We start from the raw sequence: 7,053 nt of genomic DNA on the forward strand, positions 1-7,053 counted from the left end.
TCCCTTCTCTTGTCTTATTGCTATTGCTAAGACTTCCAAAACAATATTGAATAAAAGAGGTGATAGTGGGCATCCTTGCCTAGTTCCTGTTCTTAATCTTTCTTGATTTTAAACCATGCCTTGTTCCTTGCTCTGTTCAAACAACAGCTTCTTGGTCTAAATCTATGTTTCATATAAGCATAATTAAGTGTTCTGGGATGCACATTCTTCTCATCGTTAGCCATAATTTGGTATGATCCACACAGCCAAATGCCTTTGTATAGTCAATGAAATACAAATGGACATCTTTCTGATGTTAACTACCCCATGTTGCTGGTTAACTTTCCCCAAATGTCTTCTGTCATTCTTCAAGTCAACATCTGCAGATCCCGCACCATCCTGATCACCATACTTTGTTTTAGAAAATATTTTTCCGTTTCATTTGAGTGCATGTTTACAAATTCTATTGCATTTCCATTCATAGGGAGCTCTGGTGGCCTAGCGGTATGAAACTATGCTGCCAAAGGCATGTGGTCAAGTTCCCCAGCCCATCTAAGGCAGAAGGCTGGGCAATCTCCTCCCTTGTGATTTACTGTCTCTTGAAAACCCACTGGAGGGTCAGCTATGAATCAGTTCTGACTCCACAGCACACGACAAGATTGCATTTCCAATCAATCACAGATTTTGTTTCATAGCATTACGATTAATGTAATTCATTATAAAGTCTAATACACTTTTTCTTGCCTATTGCCTTTCCCTTCACCCAACATAACTATTCATTTTTGCTCCCCTCTCCCTGCCTTTTCATTCTTGTGAATTATCCAAGATTGATTCTGTATGTAAACCTTTCCTTAGCTTTAAAGTGGTTTTATACCGTAATTGTCCTTTTGTGACTGACTTGTGTCACTCAGAATAATTTGTTCTAGATTCTTCCATGTTATGCAGTATTTCATGAATTTTGGTCATCTTTCAATGATGTAGTGTACTGCATTGTGTGAATGTAGCATAGTTTTGTTAGCTGTTCATCCATTGTTGGACATCTGGGTTGTTTTCAAGGCTTTGTCTTGTACATAAAACATGTTATTTTAGATTTTTATTTGTGTGCCCTTGAGTCAGAACAACCCATAGTTGACCCTCTAGCAGGTCTTCAGAGGCAGTAGATTGCACAAGAGGAGATTGCCTATCCTTCTCTGGTGGACACGACTTTGGTACTGCAGTTCAGTTTCTTACCACTAGGCCACCAGAGCTCCCTAAATAAAACATTGGTGGACATATTTCAGCATGCCTAACAGCTTGTTCCTTTGGGATCTATACCTAGGAATGAGTTTGCTGGATCAAAGGTACTTCTATTCCCAAGTTTCTAAGCAATCATCAAACTGCTTCTCACAGTGGTTACATCATCAACATTGAATGAGAGTTTCAATCTCACTACACCCTCACCAGCATTTGTGATTTTATGTCTTATAGAAATTGCTGGTTTTGCTGGGCTGAAATTCTACCTTATTGTTATTTTAATTTGCATCTTTCTGATAGCTAAAGCTAATCATTATCCTTTGAATAAAATCTAATTTATCAAGGCCTCACAGAGCCAAACATATCAGAACTAGACACAATACTGTGCACAGCACTTTAAAGGATCATTTTCTTTTTTTATTGTGAACATTCTATTAATGTGGCCTGAAGTTGCATTAACACGCTTATCCTAATATCTTTCCACATTGAGCCTGTAAGTCAGTTGAAATGATTTTTCTTTTTTCTTTTCTGAAGACAGGCTGTGGGTTTGGATGGCCAGATTTTCAGGTATACCACAGAAATATTTTAACAAGTAACTGTTCTGTTATTTTGTTATTATAAACATAATCATCAAGCAATAGATTACATTCTTTGTAGCCTTACTTTCCCCAGGTACAGCGATAGCATCTTATGTTTTAGTATTGCCCTTAATCCTTATAACCACCTTTTAAAAAAACATATTATCCAATTTTGCAGTTGGAAAAACAGGCTCATCGAGGTTAGAGAGTTTGCTCAAACACATACAGGGAAGTATCAGAATTCGAAGCTTTTGTTCATAGTCGCAATCTACTCAGCCTCTTTTTCCCAAGCATACAGGGTGGGGGTGGGAAGGATGGAGAAGGTAATAGCTTAATAATAACCAGAGAGAACAGGCAGAATAAGAGGAATCGCCTTGGGTTTCTATTTTGTATTGTGTCTCAGACAGATGCTCTCATGCAGAAAATCTTGTAACTCTTTACTCTCTGGGGGTTAGAGCTAAAGTCATCTGGTAACTTAAACAAGGACCTTTGGGGAAGATGGGATTGATGTAATTAATGAATGTAATACTGGGCAATTAAAAAGGATGAATGGGATGGCAAGTAAATATTTTTTTTAAATATTGATAATCAGCATGCCATGCAAATACTTGCTACCAATATTTCCTGTAAAAGCTAGCTTGAATGGTAATGCTCCATAGTAACCAAACTGGGCAGGGAGGAGGTAGTTTCATATTTAAACTAATTTTGTTTTTAATGCCCTGGTCTGCTAACATCTGGTTTTTTCCTGCTGCGTCACTTCTGCCGCTCAGCTCCTCACAGGGGAGAGTGGTTGCAAGTGAGAAGCACCAATGTGGAAGCAATCTGAATCCTAGCTAACGTGCAGTAAGGAGCAGAACTTGCCAGAACAACATTAGGTTGCTGGCCCTGGCTTTGCATTCTGAGCTTGCTCTGTCCAATTTCTAGATAATGGTCCTTCGAAGGTGCGTGTAAAGATGGCTTGATGAGGAGTTCCAGAAAAAGAGAAATGCTCAGGAGCCTAGGCCGTGCACTGCTAGCTGGAAGCTGCAGTGACAAAGGGCAAAGACAGGAACTAGATGGAATGAGGCACTAAATTATTTTTGCTTTGAGAGTAGTTAGGGGACTTGAAAGCAAGTCCTTGTTCTCCCTGCTGCTGATCAGTTTTGTGCAACTGCTGATTCTGAGCCTCTGGAGCTGAGGTACGCTCAGGCCTCAGGGTCTTTGCTCCTGTTCTTTTTATCCATCTGGGAGCTGGGTGGAAGGAAGTATGTATGTCCTTTTACCCCTTACTTCCCTAAACTAAGTTAGAAAAACTCCACACTTGGTGCAGGGTAAATTTTCACCATCTAAGTTACATGTGTGTCCTATTGTGTGTAGGGTTTTCAAAGGCCTGTTGTTTCAGAAGTGGATGACCAATCTTTTTCCCTAGTTTGCCTTAATTTAGATGTTCAACTTACAGCACCGTCTAACAGCTCAACAATAAACACTCTTGGCACGAGCAGTCAGGAAACAAAAAGATGAGTTGCATTAGGAAAATCTGTTGTCAAGGACCTCTCCAGAGGACTGGAGAGCAAGGATGTCATTCTAGAGACCAAGGTGTACCTAGTCCAGGCTATGGTCTTTGCAATTACTTGCTATACATCAAAGAGCTAGACAATGACCAAGGATGATAGAAGAAAAAATGATGCCTTTAAGTTGTGATGCTGAAGAAGAGTATTGGACATACCATGGACTGCCAAGAAAACTAACAGGTCTGTCCTGGAGAGCAAGAAACCAAGCTGCTCCTTGGAGGCAAGGATTTTGTGGCTCCATCTCACATACTTTGGAAATGTAGCCAGGAGACACCAGTCTTTGAATTTCCTGCTTGGAAGGGTGGAGGTAAAGCACAGGAGAGGAAGTTTTCAGATGAGATGGATTGATACAGCAACTGAGATAATGAGAGTAGGTGTGTCAGAGACAGGGAGATTGGCTCAGGATAGGGCAGAGTACATGCATAGGGTCGCTATGGTTATAGTCTCATAACTCAATAGCACATAACAAGTCACATGTTAATGAAGTAAAATGGGGAGCTATAGTAGCATTTAGAGAACCCTGGTAGCCTAGTGGTAAGGAGCTTTACTGCTATCCTCAAAGGCATATGGTTCTAGTCCACCAGCTGCTACACAGGAGAAGGGTGGGAAATCTCCTCCTGTACCTCTAAAAACCTGCTGGAGGGTCAACTATAGGTCAGTTCCAAGTCAATGGGACACAACAACAGTCGAAGTTAGGGGTGGTGACTAGGTAGAGAAATGCAGGGGAAATGGTGGCATTCCTCGCGCCCTGCAGTCCTGCAAGACAAGGATCAACTGCTCGCAGCCAGTCCTGAAAGCTTAACCCGTGCTCTACTGCCATCTGCTGGCACCCACAAGTCTTCAAGAAGCGTCATAAAAACCCTTCCTTGCTCCACCAGATGCTCTGCTGGAGAAGGAGGAACAATCTCCTCCTGTACCTGTCAGATCTGATTTGACGGTACACACACAAAGTAATGAAATAAATTTTTTTTAAAAACAACACACCCTCCTTGCATAGTTCAACAGTAACTCATTTTATAAAACATAATGAATGAAGATGTATGAAATACAATGTGAGTGAAGGATAGTGGGAAACACAGTGTACACACATTCTGAATGCAAACCAATATAAAATAATTAAAAAAAAAACACACCACACACCTCATTGCCATCAAGTGCATTCCAGTTCAAAGCCACCCTCCCCTGGGGTCTGGAGAGCAACCTTTGCCAGAAGAGGCCCTGCCGGATTTGAATCACCACCTTTCCAGTTAGCAGGCCAGCAGGTAACACATTATACCATTATGATTCCTTCTGGAAGTATGGGATTTAAGGTTACAGAGCCTCTCACGTAACAGGGCCAGCCATTTTTCTAGATGACTGTGTTTATTAATCCAATATATTACATCTACAACAATAGTAAAAAATCAACCACAGCTGAGTGCACCATTTTATTGCACTTTGTAGATATTAGTTGTTTGGTTCAGGGTTTTTTAAACAAATTCAAAATTTGTGGCCACCTAAAACAGATCTATCATTTTTCAATAGCATGGATTCACTTCATGCAGTGTCACATTTTTAAAATTCTTTTGCTTTGTCTGACATACTTAGAGCATATAAGGGACCAGTCCTTGGAGAGGGACATTATGCTTGGAAGGGTGGAGTGACAGCTCAGGAGAGGACCCTCGGTGAGATGGCATGACTGGGGTAATGGGGGCTGGTGTGTTGGAGACAGTAAGGTTGGCTCTGGATAGAGCAGGGTTCAGAGTGGTTGTGAATAGGGTCTCTGTGAGTCGCAGGCAACTTGATGGCAAGTAACAACAGCAATAACAACAATATTCCAAGCTTTTTCATAATGCTATTGCACACTTAATAATTTTACTATATTAATGTTGTTGTGCCATCAAGTCACAACCGACCCATAGCTCACCCTTCAGTGGGTTTTCAGAGGCAATAACATCACTCAGGAGGAGCTTGCCCATTCTTCTCCCACCGAGCAACTGGTAAATTTAAACAGCTTGCTTACTGGGGTTGGAGCACAGCTTCTTACCTACTCCTAGGCCATCAGAGCTCCCCATTGGCAATGTTGTTGTTGTGTACCATTGAGTCGCAGCCCAACCATAGCTGACCCTCTGGTGGGTTTTCAGAGGCAGTTAACCCCACTGGAGGAGATTGTCCATCCTTCTCCCACAGAGCAGCTGGTGGGACTTGAACATTGTGCCTTTGGAATTACAGCATAGCTTCTTGCCACTAGGCCACATCCAATTGACTATAATTTACTATAAACATAATATCAAGTAAACATGGGGGGGTTTCTACTAGTTTATTTACAAAATTCAAATACAAATTTGAACAAATTCTTTCCATTTCCCTCACACCCCCATCAAATGGTACAACCCAGTGATTAAGTCCCTCTTGTAAACAGTTTTTATGCACCAGGAATTAAAAACAAACTGATGTGACTCCTGTTATTGTAAGAATTTGTTTTATTGTAGTGGCCTAGGACTGAATCTGTACTATCTCTCAGGTTTGAATGTATGCTTGTATGTGAGTATTTTGCTCTTTAACAACACAGGACTGGTGACATCAAATGCCAAGGTGCAAGGTAGGAGTAAAACTGGCTCTGATGGTTAAGACTGCACGTCATCTTGGCTGGGCCATGATTCTCCATAGTTTGGCAGCTGTGTAATGATGTCATCACCCTCCATCCTGCCATCTGATGTGTTCCATCCTTTTCATATAATGTGTCAATTTCAGCATAACAACTTGGTTTTGGGAACTTACTATGTAAGAATGAGTATATCCTAGTATTGAGTGGCACAGCTGTTAAGTACTCAGCTGATAATTAAGAGGTTGGAGGTTTGAACCCACTGAGCACACTGTGAAAAAAAGATGTTGCAGTCTGCTTCTATAAAGATGTACAACCTTGGAAACTCTATGGGGCAGCTCTTTTCTTGTTGCTGTGAGTCAGAATTGACTTGACATCAGCGAATTGCTTTATTTTGGGGATGGAGTCATTATCATCATTTTACAGATGAGGAAACCATTCTGGAAAGCTCAGATAATGTCCTCTCATGATTCAACCCTTAGTTTTCTACTTTCCTGTGGGAAGTTTTTACATTACTCACCTTGATACTTGCTTGAACATCAAAGAAATATAAAACCACTGCTCTACAGATGGAATAAGGGAAGACAAGACAAACAAATGAATATGGGCAGCTAAAAGGGGCTCACCCATCAGCACACATAGATGTGACCGGTTGAATTACTACTGCGGCATCAGAACTGACTTACTGCCAACCCTCCAGTGAGTTTCCAAGGCTATAAATCACACAGGAGGAGATTGCCCAATGGAGGATTCAAACTGTGTGTGACCTTTGGGTTAATAGCACAACTCCTTATCAACTATACCGGCAGAGCTCCCTACCCAGAGCTTTGCCAGAAGACATTTCTACATTCATGTTAACTGTAAATTTATCCACGTCAATGCTGTTGTTGTTGCGTACCATTCAGTCAGAGCTGACCCATAGCTGACCCTCTGGAAGGTTTTCAGAGGCAGTGAATTGCACAGGAGGAGATTGCCCATTCTTCTCCCTCGGATCAGCTGGTAGATTTGAACTGCATGCCTTTGGGACTGCAGCTCAGCTTTTTGCCACTAGGCCACGAGAGCTCCCTAGATCTATGTATGTAGTAGAGCCAACAGGAACAAAATTTATATATAAATAAAATGTTTATAT

This window comes from Elephantulus edwardii, unplaced genomic scaffold (genome assembly GCF_000299155.1).
Source record: "Elephantulus edwardii isolate Elephantulus edwardi_28Jun2011 unplaced genomic scaffold, EleEdw1.0 scaffold00036, whole genome shotgun sequence".
NCBI lineage: Eukaryota > Metazoa > Chordata > Mammalia > Macroscelidea > Macroscelididae > Elephantulus > Elephantulus edwardii.